The sequence below is a fragment of the Schistocerca nitens genome, chromosome 4 (genome assembly GCF_023898315.1).
Source record: "Schistocerca nitens isolate TAMUIC-IGC-003100 chromosome 4, iqSchNite1.1, whole genome shotgun sequence".
NCBI classification, from domain to species: domain Eukaryota; kingdom Metazoa; phylum Arthropoda; class Insecta; order Orthoptera; family Acrididae; genus Schistocerca; species Schistocerca nitens.
The window spans coordinates 291,724,603-291,742,051 of record NC_064617.1 but is presented as its reverse complement, the minus strand read 5'-3'; the positions used below and the strand labels follow the sequence as shown (position 1 = coordinate 291,742,051).

Below are 17,449 nucleotides of genomic sequence, written 5' to 3'. Positions count from 1 at the left end.
ACCAACTTTCATCAGAAGATACAACAGACCTCCACCCTGCCCTCCAGTGAGCTCTCGCTCGACACCACTGAAGTCGCAATGGCGGTGGTTTGGGGTTGGTTGAATGCACGCTACAAGGCATCTACACTGCTGGCCACCGTAAATGCAACACCCAGAAGGAAGCATCCGAATCAAGTGAAATTTACACCATGGGTTTGCAGCGATGAGATATGCAACTGATTGGAATTTCAGCGCAGACGCACATCACGTGCGCCTGTGGCGCCACCTCATAGCGCCATTTAAGGCTTGGCGATTTCGACGAGTGTACGTTCGGCACGTGTGTTTACCTTGTGGTTGTTTCACAAGACGATCAGTTATGCCTCGTAGACAACAGCGAACATCTTTTGATCAAGTATACGAGTTCGACCGAGGAAGGATAGTGGCTTACCGAGATTGTGGATTATCATACAGAGAAATCGCTAGTCGTGTTGGACGAAACCAAACAACTGTAATGCGGATATGTGACCGTTGGATGCAGGAGGGTACGACGGACCGACGTGGTCGATCGCATTCACCTCGGTGCACCACTGCACGTGCTGATAGGCAAATTGTGCGCATGGCAGTGACGGATCGCTCAGTGACATCCCGAACCATAGCACAGCACATTGCGTCTGTAACGCATCATCCAGTGTCTGTGCGTACCATTCGACGCCGTTTACAGCAGAGTGGTCTGTCCGCAAGACGTCCATTGCTTCGTCTACAATTGACGCAGAACCACAGACGTCTCCGTCGCCAATGGTGAGATGACAGACGGATGTGGACGGCAGAATGTAGTGACGTTGTCTTTACTGACGAGGCACGCTTCTGTCTGCAGCACCACGATGGTCGGATTCGAGTGTGGAGACACCGTGGAGAGAGGATGCTGGACAGCTGCATTATGCACCGCCACACTGGTCTTGCACCGGGTATTATGGTATGGGGCGGTATTGGATATTACTCTCGCACGCCTCTAGTACGCATTGCCGGTACTTTAAATAGCCGGCCCTACATATCCGAGGTGCTGGAGCCAGTTGTCCTTCCTTACCTTCAGGGCTCGGCCACAGCCATATTTCAACAGGATAATGCGCGACCACACGTGGCACGCATTGTCTAAAGGTTCTTCGTCAATAACCAGATTGAATTGCTTCCCTGGCCGGCTCGCTCTCCGGATCTTTCGCCGATTGAAAACATGTGGTCCATGGTTGCTCAAAGAGTGACCCAGATTACATCCCCAGCTGCCACACCAGATGATCTTTGGCAACGTGTGGAAGCTGCTTGGGCTGCTGTACCCCATGAACACATCCAACGTCTCTTTGACTCAGTGCCGAGACGTGTGGCAGCGGTGATCTCCAACAATGGCGGCTACTCTGGCTACTGATTCTGGCAGGAACCACATGTCACAGACGTCTGTAAACGTAATCATTTGATACTTGGTCAACATGTTATCTACAAAATAAATCTTGTTGTGCTACCTCTTGTCTTTCTTGGTGTTGCATTTACGGTGGCCAGCAGTGTAGCTCGATGCTGTCCTTGAAGTAACCGATTTGTAACAGCCTGTTGTGTCACTGTGGAGCCAACTGCTTCACAAATTGCTGCTGCAGGTGCAGTACGATGCGCCAGATCCATACGGCGAACACATTGGTCTTCCCTCACAGTAATACTCCAGTAAAGGCGTCACAAAAAAGGCCCTTTGCTTGCAGAAAAATGAGATAGAACATTTTATTTTTTATCTCGTGTATATAGTTGAGAGTATTTAGAATTCAAGTTTTAGACCTCAAAACCCTCGGGACAACATTCTGTAGAAAAAAACAACCGCGAAATTTTGGCATTTTTTCAGATTTTCGCCTACTACTCGGAAACTATGCATCCTATTGAAAGTGTTACCGTTAGCAACATGGAAGAGCATTAAATTTTGCGTCGAACGACCTAAGTAAATGTCAAAATCGGTGCAGTCGTTTGGGCACAATCTGTTGTGAAACTTCTGTCATTTTTACCATCTTGGCTAAAAAGACGGCTCCAACGTCTGAAACTCAAAAACAGCTACTCCAAATGGAAAATGTCAAATTATGAAAGTTGTAGACCGTGAAATTTCAGGTTACAAATGCATCTTGGCTCTGAGCACTATGGGACTTAACTTCTAAGGTCATCAGTTTCCTAGAACTTAGAACTACTTAAACCTAACTAACCTAAGGACATCACACGCAGCCATGCCCGAGGCAGGACTCGAACCTGCGACCGTAGCGGCCGCGCGGTTCCAGACTGTAGCGCCTTTAACCGCTTGGTCACCACGGCCGGAAATGCATCTTGGTTTACAGTTTTAGGTACTATAAAGCGTTCATACACTTGCAAACGAAATTATGGGTGCAGCATTATTGCATGGTTGCAGTCACACTCACTGGAAACTGGAGTCTGTATTTAAACACATTAAGAAACCGCCCTATACTTTCATGCTGTTTATAATTTCCTGTATGCTAAAAGTGCTCACACTGGAAGACCGGATGGATGCTGCTGAATTCAACAATTTTACAACTGAAGGCTACTTCACCATTAGGCGAAGTGATAAATTTTGGTGTGGCGTATGGTCTGATATGACAATAGAGAAAAATTTAATGGCGACAACGAAAGTGAAAGGCGGTTTAACTCACGGATGTGGGTTTTCAGATTCAGTGGTCACAAAGTGTACTTCAAGGATAGCATCCTTGAAGAATTTGAAGAATACTGTGATACGTCATCAGGGACAAGCGAGCAATTTGTGGATTTAAGAGCTTCAACGCAGAGTTCCAAATGCAGCAGACATTGACAAACTGATTGATTGGCTGTTAAAACCTCCACCTTTTCCCAAATGCAATGTGCTTATGTCAATAAACAATCGAGTAATTGGTGATGAATCGGTTAATTGTCATGAGACATTAGTGGAAGAAATTACGGGGATCACCGGAATTAAAGCAAAGAACTTCAAAAACCTCTAGGTTATAACACTTACATCCTGCACTACGGATTTCAGGATAGGGAAGAAGATGATTCCTACCATAAACACTAACATTCAGAATGAGATTTTCACTCTTTAGCGGAGGTGCGCTGATATGAAACTTCCTGGCAGATTAAAACTGTGTGCCGGACCGAGACTCGAACTCGGGACCTTCGCCTTTCGCGGGCAAGTGCTCTATCATCTGAACTACCCAAGCACGACTCACGCCCCGTCCTCACAGCTTTACTTCTGCCAGTTTTGAAGGTAGGAGACGAGATACTGCCAGAAGTAAAGCTGTGAAAACGGGGCATGAGTCGTGCTTGGGTAGCTCAGGTGGTAGAGCACTTGCCCGCGAAAGGCAAAGGTCCCGAGTTCGAGTCTCTGCCTGGCACACAGTTTTAATCTGCCAGGAAGTTTCAACAATAACATTTTTTCACAGTTGCGTGTTATCAGGCAGTCTGATAGAGACTCGAAGTTCTGTTTCTCATTTGAACTTTCCCCATACCCAAGTCATTGTTCACAAAAGAAGGTCTCAATAAGGGTACAAAATCATCTCTACGATGCATTGACACCTCTACAACAGAATGACGTACCGAAAATAAAAACTTTGTGGTGGATAGTCCTTACCTGCTCCATAACGTTGTTTGGCACATCAAACAAAAGCTTGGAGTTATCTCTATGAATATGAAAACTGTTTGAGAAACCACTACGGATCCGAAATCAAAGTTATATTCGATGGCTACCCAAGTAATGCACCGCAAAGGGGAGCAACGTCTTGGACAAGATCTCGTCTATTAAAGACACCGTGCTCTGCATCAGATATTATTTTCGATGAAAATACAAATGCTGCAGTCGCACAGGAGAAATTTCTCGCAAATGAGAGCAACGAGAACCTCTGGACATTGATGCTCATGGGGAACTTTGATGATGAAGGTATTGAAAATGGTTCAAATGGCTCTGAGCACTATGGGACTTAACATCTGACGTCATCAGTCCCCTAGAACTTAGAACTACTTAAACCCAACTAACCTAAGGACATCACACACATCCATGCCCGAGGCAGAATTCGAACCTGCGACCGTAGCAGTCGCGCGGTTCCAGACTGAAGCGCCTAGAACCGCTCGGCCACACCGGCCGGCAAAGGTATTCAGTTACTACAGGCGGAAGAAGATGCGGATTCATTAATTGTGGAAACAGTCATTTCCCAAGTTGCTGAGTCTGACGGTGTGGCAGTCGTGAACGAGGACATTGATATGCTTCTTCTCCTAATTGGTCGTGGAAACAACTACAGCAACTTCCATAAACCGGGAAGAGGGGAATCAGCAGGAATGTGGTACTCCAGTAATTCTTCCAGTTTCGATCTTGCATTTTCTTTCTTCAACGATGCCTTCACAGGATGTGATACCACATTCTCTTCTTTTTCGTTTTTTGGCCGAGGAATAGGGAAATTACTAAATCCTATGGAAGCCCGCTCGGTTAGCCGATCGGTCTAACACACGGCTTTCCGGAGCGGGAAGGAACGCCTGGTCCCCGGCACGAATCCGCCCAGCGGACTTGTGTCGAGGTCCGGTGAGCTGGCCAGTCTGTGGATGGTTTATAGGCGGTTTTACATCTGCCTCAGCGAATGCGGGCTGGTTCCCCTTATTCCGCCTCAGCTACACTACGTCGGTGATTGCTGCGCAAACATGTTCTCCACGTACACGTACCATTACTCTACCACCCAAACATTGGGGTTACACTCGTCTGGTGTGAGACGTTCCCTGGGAGCGGCACCGGGGGCCGAAGCGCACAATAACCCTGGGTTCGGTGTCGGGCGGCGGAGGGGTGAAGTGGACTGCGGTAGTCGTCGTTGGGTTGTGGAACACTGCGGCTGCGGCGGGGACGGAGCCTCTCCGTCGTTTCTAGGCCCCAGGTTAACATACAACATACAAACCTTATGGAGCAACAGCCGCACTCAAAGTGCAAGCTGCTGAACTTGTTAAACCCTCAGTCTCTCAAGAAGTAATAAGACAGGAAGGAGAACAGATAATGTAACATTGTATGGGTATTCCAATTGCGCGACTTTGGACGAGCTCAGGTATGAGCTTTTTGTAAAGTCTGCCCCGAGAAAGTCTCTCAAAGCTGAAAGGTTTGCCAAGATCGGACGCAGCAGTGTAGCGCTCATTGCAGTCTTGGCTGGGAAGAAAACTGATCCATGACAGTGGGGCCGGAAGAAAAACTTACAAAGACTGTTTCCCGTGACGATAACGAAAGGTGTGGCACCACAGACGATACTGAAGATGCTTTCCTGCGCATGCAAAGCAGGATGCACAGCAGTCTGTGGACGTCGCAAATCTGGACTGAACTGCTCCTCGATGTGCGAACACTGTTGTAGCTTATCCCGCAAGAATTTCGCAGAAATTGAGCTCGACGAGAATGAGGAAGAGATCGCAGATATATTTCAGGACGGGGATGTTGGTGAAGGTGCCGCAATGCATTCTGAAATTCGGATTCTGGACCGGGACCTGCCGCAGTTTCCCAAAGGACCTAGATGGAATGGAAATTTGATAAAATGTGAATCTGTAATATTTAAATTGTGTGTTTTATTATTGTCATGCGCTTTTATTTGTTCATTTGTACAAATTTTTCAATATCTCATACGTAAATACATATTGGCCATTACTGTGGACTTGATTTTCATTGTAGCAAGCCACTCTCACCAATTAAGGCATAGATGAAAATGAATAAAAATACGCGTGAATGAAGAAAATTAAGAATATATACATCGAAAACTCATATTTGCTCATTAGAGACCCGGCTTCCCACTGGAAATTTCATTTCATTGAATGATTGACTTAAAAAAAATGGAATTGCTTTGGCTTACAAGTGTATGAACGCTTAACAGTGTCTGTATGCAGAGTTGAGAGTATGTTGAATCCACGTTTTCGACCTCCAAACCCCTCGGGACAAATTTTTGTGGCAATAAAATAAAATAAAAAAATTTTAGAACTTCTTTCAGGCTTTCGCCTATTACTCGGAAGCTATGCATCCCACTGAAGATGTTACGATTATCAGAATGAAAGAGCATTAAATTTTGCGTCGAATGACCTATTCAGATGCCAAAATTGGTACAGCCGTTTGGCCACAGTCTGTCAAAGTTCGATCACTTTTATCAATTTGGCTACAAAGACGGCTCCAACGCCTGTAACTCAGAAACGGCTACTCCAAATGAAAAACGTCGTGTTATCAAAATTGTAAAGCATGAAATTTCACTTTACAAAAGCCTAGTTTTTCAGTTCCAGACACTGTTAAGCGTTCATACACTTGTAAGCCAAGGCAATTCCATTTTTTTTTAAGTCAGTCATTCAATTAAATGAAATTTCCAGTGGGAAGCCGGGTCTCTAATGAGCAAATATGAGTTTTCGATGTATAGATTCTTAATTTTCTTCATTCACGTGTATTTTTTATTCACTTTTATTTATGCCCTAATTGGTGAGAGTGGGTTGTCACAATGAAAATCAAGTACACAGTAATGGCCAATATGTATTTACGTATGAGATATACAAAAATTTGTACAAATGAGCAAATAAAAGCGCATGACAATAATAAAACACCAAATTTAAATATTAGAGATTCACATCTTATAAAAAATAAAATCTTCTACCTCGTTTCTTGCAAGCAAAATGCCAGCTGACTGGTCTCCTTGCGACCGTCATTCCCGTGACCGCTGCTGCCAGCAATCGTGTGCAGTGGTTACGTTACTGCCAAGTCTTTTTGCAGTATCACAGAAGGAACATCCAGCTTCTTGCAGCCTTATTACACAACTTCGTACAAATTCGGAAGGTGTTAATAGTGGCGACTTTGTCGCTTTAAAGGCATTCTTGATTAACACCAACACACATCTTCAGACTCAAAGGTAACTAGCACTCACAACCGTTGCAGCTCAGCGTATTTGAAGCAAACCTGATTTACATCCTCATAATGGCGCTACTAGAGCCACTCTTACGTGGCTGGTGCGAAATTTGAATAGACATGGTCTTTCAGATGTACACTCATGCTCATAAATTAAGGATAATGCTGATACATGGTGAAAAAACGCTCTGGTGGGCAGTTTGCTGGTTTAAATCACCTCCAGGTATGACCATGCGATGCATTTGACCTGCAGTCGTCGCACGGCGGCCATGGAAGCAGTCCGCATACGCAGAGGTGTGTTGGTGCATGTGAGAGTACGGTGAAGCGAGTAAGTGTTCAGGCGTTTTCAGACGTCCTAATGGTGACTGTGTGTTGAAAATTGCTCAAAGAACACATATTGATGGCGTTATGAGGGGTAGAATACTAAGACGACTGGAGGCTGGTCAAACACAGCAGGTCGCAGCACGGGCCCTCCGTGTGCCACAAAGTGTGATCTCAAGATTATGGCAACGATTCCAGCAGACAGGAAACGTGTCCAGGCGGTACAGTACGGGACGTCCACAGTGTACAATACCACAAGAAGACCGATATCTCACCATCAGTGCCCGCAGACGGACACGGAATACTGCACGTAGCCTCGCTCGGGACCTCACCACAGCCACTGGAACAGTTGTCCCCAGACACACAGTTTACAGACGACTGAACAGACATGGTTTATTCGCTCGGAGACCTGCAAGGTGCATTCCACCGACCCCTGGTCACAGGAGAGTATGTAAAGCCTGGTGTCAAGAACACATTACATGGTCATTGGAACAGTGGTCCCAGGTTATGTTCACGGACGAGTCCAGGTATAGTCTGAACAGTGATTCTTTCCGGGAACCAGGAACCAGATACCAACCCCTTAATGACCTTGAGAGGAAACTGTATGGAGGTTGTGGTTTGATGGTGTGGGGTGGGATTATGATTGGTGCACGTACACCCCTGCATGTCTTTGACAGAGGAACTGTAACAGGTCAGGTGCATCGGGACGTCATTTTTCACCAGTATGTCCGCCTTTTCAGGGGTGCAGTAGGTCCCACCTTCCTCCTGATGGATGATAACACACGGCCCCACCGAGCTGCCTTCGTGGAGGAGTACCTTGAAACATAAGATATCAGGCGAATGGAGTGGCCTGCCTGTTCTCCAGATCAAAACCCCATCGAGCACGTCTGGAATGCTCTCGGTCGACTTATCGCTGCACGTCTTCAAACCCCTACGACACATCAGGAGCTCCGACAGGCACTGGATCAAGAATAGGAGGCTATACCCCAGCAGCTGCTCGACCACCTGATCCGGAGTACGCCAACCCGTTGTGCGGCCTGTGAACGTGTGCATGCTGATCATATCCCATATTGATGTCGGGGTACATGCGCAGGAAACAGTGGCGTTTTGTAGCAAATGTGTTTCGGGACGGTTTTCTCAACTTATCACCAATACCGTGGACTTACAGATCTGTGTCGTATGTGTTCCCTATGTGCCTATGCCATTAGCGCCAGTTTTGTGTAGTGCCACGTTGTGTGGAACCACATTCTGCAATTATCCTTAATTTATGAACATGATTGTAGAAAAACGTCAAACAATTTTCGATTGGTGTTGCGATGTGTCTTCCGTCAGCGTATATTAATTTGAGATAAGTAACCCGATTTCGGAAATGTTAGGATATCAAACGTGTTGTGGAAAGCGAGAAATTTAGAACATTTGTTTGTATTGTGCAGTAAACTGGTTCATTATGTATGTATTCGCTAACAATGTAGGGTAGGCAAACTCCGTCAAGTGTAGGCATGCGATAGAAAGCTTCATTAATGCGCTACAGGTGGCGTGACGGGTGCGCTGTCACGGAGGTGATGCAAAAGATCTGCAACATTTCAACCCACGCAGAAGATATCTGACTCCCACTATGTTTACTTGAACAGCCGCTACACCCTTATAATTCTCAGAACTTGCGTGGTTTAAATCCTGCTTCGAATCCGGATCATGTTGTGTCAGTGTGGACTACAGTGGTTTACGGTCGATCCCATCTTTCTTGCGTACGTAATTTCTTTGGATGAAGCATATTATACCAGTGACGGAACGCTCAATAGTCGCAATATTGATTATTGACTAACCCCACACTACAGCTTGAAGAACCAATGAACGCAGACTTGTTGTGAGCTTGACGGTAGGTATAGTCAGCGACAGATTAATTGATACCTGCTTCCTCCCCACTTATTTGCACTAGTGTACAATCTGTTGGCAGATTTTCCACATTTTTGGCAGAATTCCCACTTGCTCTTCGTGCACGCATGCGCTTCCAACATGATGCCGCTCCAGTATACATCGCATTCTACATCTCCTTTACAAACATACCAAGCGAGGTGGATGGATTTTCAGATCGGGAAAATAGGGGTTCAGTCACCGTCCAACCACCAAGATTTCGGTTTCTCGTTGTTTCCCTTAGTCACTTAACTGAAAGGTCGGTTCCTTTGAAAAGAACACTATTTTGCTGTCATTTCCCAATTTGAACTTGTGCCGCATCTCTAATAACCTCGTCGTCGATAGAGTGGTAAACCTTCGTCCTTCTTCCTTCCCTCTTCTTTGGTTTGTGAATAACTGCTTTAGATAATCCAGGAAAGGTTGGCAGGAAGATGAAGGCCTGTTCCTTGACCAGCTCGTTCTCCTGATCTGAATCCACTTAATTACTACTTGTGGGGCCACAGCAAAGGTCTTGTGTATAGAAGACCTGTCGAAACTCAAGGCGACCCCATGGTGAGAGATCTCGATGTCTGCGGCAGTTTAGACCAAGAACACTATTATTACTGATACATGTTTGACAGTAGTTAGTGCTACCATGTCACTCTTGCACTGAAAGTGGAGGACGTCACACTGAACAGTTATTTTTGAAGTAGTATAGTGTGCAAGATTAATAAAATTATTATATAATGTGACTTTATGGATCTTTGTTCCCGGCAGCAAGCGAACGATAAATTTGACAATGCCTTCTTTTCGCTTATTACTTCAGTCAGTCTTTTACAGGACCAGTTTCCCCATTGCAAATATCAAACTGATTGATACATTTGCCATTCTCCATTACCCCTGAAATTTTTACTGTTATCATGGAAACATCTGTATATAGATCAGCCCCAGATCTACGATAGCCGGCCGAAGTGGCCGTGCGGTTAAAGGCGCTGCAGTCTGGAACCGCAAGACCGCTACGGTCGCAGGTTCGAATCCTGCCTCGGGCATGGATGTTTGTGATGTCCTTAGGTTAGTTAGGTTTAACTAGTTCTAAGTTCTAGGGGACTAATGACCTCAGCAGTTGAGTCCCATAGTGCTCAGAGCCATTTGAACCATTTGAACCAGATCTACGATATTGCCGAACCGGGGCAAAAACTTGATAGTGGCGCCACGGCACCCCTCCCCCCCCCCTCTCTCCCCCCGCTACCCCTCGAGCGTTTGAGACAACACATCCAAAATTAAAAAAGAAAAAGATTTTTCAGAAATATGTTCATTTTGCAGCGCACATCTTTCTGAAGAGTTTGATACATAAAACAAATATGTTCGAGGAAATATAAGACATGTTATTTGGTCTTAAGTATGCCAAAGTGAAGTGCCATGCCTCTTCACACAGCATTCTTCTATTGCACATTACTATATTTCGCTCTGTGGAATTCAAACGTGCATGTTTTGTAACGGAAGACATCATACCTATATTCAGGACAGTGGATATTAAAATGACCTGTGGTGCATCACCTGCTCCAAGTTGGCCGGTTTGACATCCTATTCACCCTAAAAAGCTCACAATTAATACTGTATGGGATTATTTGTGACCGGAAGAATATGAACTCTTCAGAAAATTTGCACTGTCTATGGCCTATTAGCCAATAATTTTTTCTTTTGTGTGGCATAGAATGAAACATAGGAAACGTAAAAACAGCAAGACAGAGACAAGCAAGACAGTGGACATTTTTTCAATCCTTAGGTACCAGCATTTTTTTCTCTATAATCTTGTTACGGCTTTACACGGCGTGCTTTTCTTTCTGCGAAAGAATCTATTACCTCATAAAAGTTGGTCAAACGTTTTGCTGCATGAAAATCAAAATGTCGTTGTCAAATATTGAAAAACCTATTAATACGAATAGTACCCACGAATGATGTGCTTTTTCGATATGATTCGTCTATTTTGTTACTGTCTGTTAGATAAAACGAAGTAGGTCTTTCCAATATTGCAGCAATTTTAACACATGCCAAATAAGCGAGGAGACTGTATTGATACAAATGGTCATTTTTATCTACCTCATTCACATAGATAACACGACGGAACATAACTCATAAAGTACCAATATCAAATGCCCATTAGGCCTACTACAAGCGAAAAATTTTATGTTAGGAAATAGTTTCACATTTCATTCATATGCCTCAATCTGTTAAGCATGAGATCGAAAAGTAGTAATAGTACGAAATTTTTATATAAATTTGGAATCTTCATATTCTTCCATATAATTTGTGTGACGTCTCCGTTTCTTTCCGTCCTCGTTCTAACAAAAAATCCTGTCATCACTAATTATGTTAATTGTTCCTGCCTTTGTCAAAATTTATTCTCCGGTTAACTTCACTAACCCTGCCAGACTCACCAATTTAGTTATTCCGCGTTTATTCTCCGATTAGACGTTATTACATGTTCGTACAACTCGTTTTCCGCGCTATTCCGAGAACAGAACTTAAGCGACTGCTAGCTGGGGACTGTACAACTGGCCTTTAGTAGTGTAGCTAACAGGCAAACATTTTTTGTCAACATTTCATTTTCTTGGATACACTAAGAAAATAATATGTAATCTTCCTTATCTGTTACTCCTGTTAGTCATTTATTTCCAGTCTGGTAGTCTGAATCTATGGATTTCGCTCATCATTATAATAAAGCTTATCATTCACAGACCCAGTAATCATATAAACAAACAGCGATTGGCATTCATCCATTCGGGTTTATTCGATTCAGCTCGTATGGCCCCCTCCCCTTTTGTTAGCGAGAAAGTTTTTTATTTCTGGGTGTGACGGGTATGCCCCTGGAAGAGACATCACGTACACTATGCAGGCGTTCAAAAATTAACTTATGATTCGTTCAGAAATTAACTTGTAATGTGTTCAAAAATGTTCAAAAACGTTTCAAAATCATGTGAATAACCAATAGAACAACGTTCTTTTTCTTCAAGAACGTGAATTTGGCGACCCCCCAAATTTCCGCCTGGGGCAGATACCCCAGTTCGCCCCCCACTAGAAGCGGGTCTGATATAAATTATAAAAACAAGAGCTCACCAATACTATTGTTTGTTGAAAATATAAGGGGCGGTGAAAAGGTTTCCGTTTGAGGCCGTTGTTGCAGCGTATATGTAACTTGGTGGGATTCTCATGCGGTATATAAGTTCCAACGTGTATGCAATGGATTAATGTGGTGTTCATGTCTTTCTGCCTTGCTTGTGGTAAATCCGCAAACGTGAACTATGGCGACGTTATCACCCAATACGTCCAAACTGGACCAACGCGCTGTTTGTTATTCATTCCTTGGCCGCTGAACGAAAAACATCCTGTGGATGTCTATCGGAGAGTGAAGAATGTGTTGGCGCAGCACGTCTGTCGAAAATCACCGATGTGGAACGGTGTGTGAATGGGTCCCGCTGCTTCATGATAACGCACGTCCCCATATCGCAAAAGTCATAACATAGAAGATACGCTAACTCTAGTGGGAGGCACTCATGCAGCCGCCCTATAGTCCTGATGTCTCCCCATGCAATTATCATGCCTTCACTCAATTAGAAAAGACTTTGCAGAGTCGACAACTCCAGTCGGATGAGGATGTGCAGCTTGCAGTTACGGACTTCTTCGCGCAGCAGGACACAGTGGATAAGTTCAGCCACAGTCTAACTTAACACTCACGACACTCACTGCTGTAAAAGTTGTTACCGTTTGACAGATGGAGTGACACTAACGCTCCCAGCGGCGAGTAAGGTGAACATCAGACGTGTCGTAAGCATAATGTTTGTTTTGTATCCATTTCCTACGTAATTTACGAAATATTTGAGTTATTTTCGTGCCTCCAAGGGTTTGTGTAGTATCAGAAGGCATACATGTTTCTAAAAATGATTCTAAAATAAGCGCAAGTATGACAAAAACCATGAATCGAGTGGCAAGCTACAACACATTCGTGAAGAAACACTTGTGACGTTGGATAGAATTGCAGCTTCCCTCGTTGATATCAAAAGAATATAAACACACAGATTCACACGTAAGAAGCACAGACATGTACTGCTACATGGAAAAGCGATCGACAGCTCATATATCGTTCGGTAGGCCTACTGTGTTTGTCATTGTCGCGTGTTCCACTAGTACGACCCTCATCTTTATATTACTCTAAGTGGGACAAGCAACTGCCAAATAGTGGGTGAAATATGTTGAAAACATTATAATGAGCTGTTTACATTTTACGCAAAACCAAATATTTGAATAATTTTCAAACAATCTGTCAATGAACAAGGTGCTAACAAAATAATGTCATCACACGAAGGAAGCAAGGAAAATTAAGTGACTAACAACAGAAGTGAATGAAATACATACCAAACATTACGCTTTTGTAAGACACCAATAACTGCACTTAATCTAACCACTTCATCGTCAAAGCAGGTCTGTGTTGACTATTCACACGAATCTGGCACTGATACACGGAGAGCTGAACTGGCTGCTTCTGTGTCATAGGACTGTTTTACAGCTTTACATGGATTGTCGAATCTTTGTGGCAGTTTCCTGTTCATCATCAGTTGAGGTGGCTCATTTGGGATGTCAAACAGTGTGGGTACTGCATTCCACATGAGTTCATTATTGTCTGCATTCATGAACTGGTTTTGTTCGAAATGTAGCGAACAAAACCTAATATTATTATACAGGTAAACTGGGTCTTTTTTCATAAGGTCTTCTCGTCTGCTATTAACTAGCCATTTTCTGCTCCTAAAACGAAACATTAATCATTAATACACATGTAGTTTGCAAGTGAATCCTGACGATACAGTTTAGTAACATCATGGTATATATCTCTCAGGATCCTTAGGAAACTTAAAAAAGACAGCTGCGGTGTCTTCTTCCTGTAGTTGCTGCAATTTATTGCGCTACAAACGCTCCCGCTTGTAAAAACCATTGTAGAAATCAAAATAAACAACCACTATTCGCTTTCACGATCGCGCCGAACTCACAGTTTAAGTTGCCGGCCGCTTGGGGCGCTGCTGGCGCGGTAGGCAACAAATTCGAGGCGAAGTATCGCGACTATTATGTTAGATTGACTTCAGCCTAGTGCGTCATGGGATACTCGTCTCAATGTTCACAGCGAATTTGCCAGATTAGCATATCAATTCTTGACTATACAGCCTTCGAACAAAATTTTTTTGATTGCCCCCTATATTTTAACAACTTTCCGAAGTAGTTCATATTTTAAGCCTTCTCTCTTACGTGACTCAAACTTTTGCAAGTCTAAGTAATAAAACACCAGTTTCTGAAACCATGGCCTCTTTGGACATTGTAATTATTAATAATCATGATAGCTTCTTCGAAAATAACCTCAACACATACGCTAAAACAGTATGTAATCGTGTTATATGGCATACCACTTTCTTCTTACTTGAATTACGTTGCTACAGTTGTCGCAAATGATATGATGTGGTCTCTAGACCTGCTCCAACTGGTATCAAGCTCTGATAAGAAAAGACCACATATCAAGGGCGATGTGTTCTGAATTTGCATAGAGATTACTTCAATTCTTTTCTTATCTACTGCAGTATTCCATTACAAAGACCAGAAAACTTGTCTGTGGGCGACGTGGCCTAGAGGCTGAGAAAAGTTTGAACTGCTCAAGAACAAACTTTACTATCCTCATGTTTGGCAAAATACTTTTCATGTATTCATTCGTCTGTCATCGTTTATAAATACCATATACAGTTTATTAATACTTGAAAATGTGAAACATAATTCTCAGAACAAATCAATTGTGAACGTTAACCCAGTTTTTCGCCATATGTAATCAGTTCTCAATGCATGCCTGTGTAGTGGTGCTTGACTCTGAGGTAGCTGGTTCAAACGTGGTGAAGAAAGAAATTTTCACCAACAGTATTCTTCACTTCATCATTTCCCGATTGAAGAATATGTTCTGCTACAGCTGATTTTTCTACTTTCATTAGTTCCTTCAGCTGTGTGTTTATGTTTCTCTTGGTAGTTCCAATATAGACCTTACCAAACATACCTTGCTTAGATTTCTCTGATTTTTCTACTTTCTTTAGTCAGCAAACACTTAAAAAATTGGTATACAACATTTCTTACGCCAGTACTTCGTCAAATATTAGACAGCCTGGTTCTCACTATCATTTAGGGAGGAACCCAGTGATAGAACATGCAGGTCAGCCAGACCATGACTGGGTTGCTTCGCTCTTCAGATTGTAATTGTAATAGTTGCTCTTCAGTGATTTAGATATGCTTTTTCATCTGGTGGTTGATCTATGATATTTAAGACCAGAGACTGTGAGACTCACCAGACCTATTATGCATGGTGCAACACAAGGAAGTTTGCTGGGTAGTTTAGTGTCATTCTGCAGCCTCGAAATAAAGACTTGATAAGTAATTAGTTTGTAAGGTTCCTTTTGACAGAGTAATACCCTCATGATGAATGAAGTCCAAAGTTTTACTCAGGATGGTATTGTGGAGCCTTACACGCTGCAGCCATGAGTCCAGCCACAACTAAAAAAGCTCTGTAAAATATAGAGTGCCTGTTCATGTGTTCTTGATCTTGTGGTCACCAGCCTGATGCAGCACTCCACATTACTTTGTTGTATGCAGGTGTTTTCACCTCTGCACATCTACTGCAACTTATATCCTCTTGAGCCTGTTTACTGTAATTAAACTTTGGTCTCCTTCTATGATTTTCACCCCCTGAAACTTCCCCTATTACAAAATTAGCTATTCCTTGATGCCTCAGGATATGCACTATCAACCTATCATTTGTTTCAGATAAGTTGTCCCGTACAGCTCTTTTCTCTCCAATTCAGATCAGTGTACCATCATTATTTACTTGAACTACCTATGTAATCTCCAGAATTCTTATGTAACACCAAAATTTTAAATCATTGATTTCTTCATGCCTATACTGGTCATTGTCTGTATTTTATTTCCAGATGAGGACACACTCCACCAAATACTTTCAGAAAAGATTTTCCCTCAACATCATCCAGTTTCATTTAACTACATTATTCTTGTTTTATTTTTGTTATTCATCTTATCACCTCATTTCAAAATACTACCCACTCTGTTCAACTTACCTTCTTTGTCCTTTGCTATCCCAGATGGAATTACAGCATTATCAGCAAACCTTAAAATTTTACTTATTTCCCCATGAACTTAAATTCCTTTTCTCCATTTCTCCTTGTTTTCCTTCACTGCTTGGTCTGTGTACATATGGAATAATAGGGGAATTGGATGAAACCCAGTTTCTGTCCCTTCTTGACTCCTTTGACTCTTATAACAGCAGTCTTGTTTCCATACAAGTTGAAAACAGCCTTTTGCTCCCAGTATTTTAGCCTTGTTAACTTTAGAATTTCAAAGAGTGCAGCTCTCTGTTAACATTACCAAAAGTCCCCCCCCCCCCCCCCCCGAAATGTACAGATGCTATGATTGAGGATTTGTCTTTCTTGAATCTACTTTTTACAGTAAGTTGCAAGTTTGTAGTTATTGCATGTGTCCCTGCAATTCTCCATAAATTGAATTGATCACTCTCCCTCCCCCACCCCTACCCCCTCCCACCCTCCCAAGTTGGCATCTAACAATTGTTTCATCCTTCTGTAGATAATTCAAGTTAGCATTTTGCATCTATAACTTGCCAAATTGTTGATTTCGGTAATACTCTCACAAGCCATAAAAATGATCAAATCCTTCATCCTTTTAAAGAGCCCATTGTGGGATTTGCCTTAACCTATTTAGGGAAAACATGGAAAACTAAAATCTGGGTTACCAGCTGGGGAGTTGAGTCACTGTCCTTCTAATTATATCCACTGTCCTACCACTGTGCTACCTCAGCCAATGTGGAGTCTCTAAATGAAGCGTTGTCAGAAGGCCTAAAAAGTGTCTCTTGTATACTTGGATACAATAACCTGTCTTGTGTCAGGAGATTTACTTCCTTTACATTAATTCTTAAATCATTCACATTCTACCACTATATCATTTATTTAAATAGCTTTTCCTTTGACCTATCTATCTTTTTCAATGTAAAACTATACAAAGGGGCTGGATGAGTAGAAAACCTTGCCATTTTGCCTGTATATTCTTCCTTTATCTATATATATTTCCTCTGAAGTGATACCTTTATCAGTTACTATTGACATTTTCTTGTTGAATTGTGCAGTGCCTGCATACATTGGCTGTGATCTGTTTTTACTTTATGCTGTGAAGAAGCAGGCTTTTTGTGAAGAGCCAAACTACTGTACATCTAGATTTTCTTACTGAGGCTTACCTCTTTATTTTATTACTGGTTTC

General features: G+C 42.8%; 1 protein-coding gene across 1 annotated transcript in view; it reads left to right on the top strand.

Moving 5' to 3' along the window:
• Positions 1 to 17,449, top strand: part of LOC126252258 (uncharacterized) — a 54,479-nt gene that overhangs the window by 27,781 nt on the left and 9,249 nt on the right. The gene's annotated exons all lie outside the window — the stretch shown is intronic.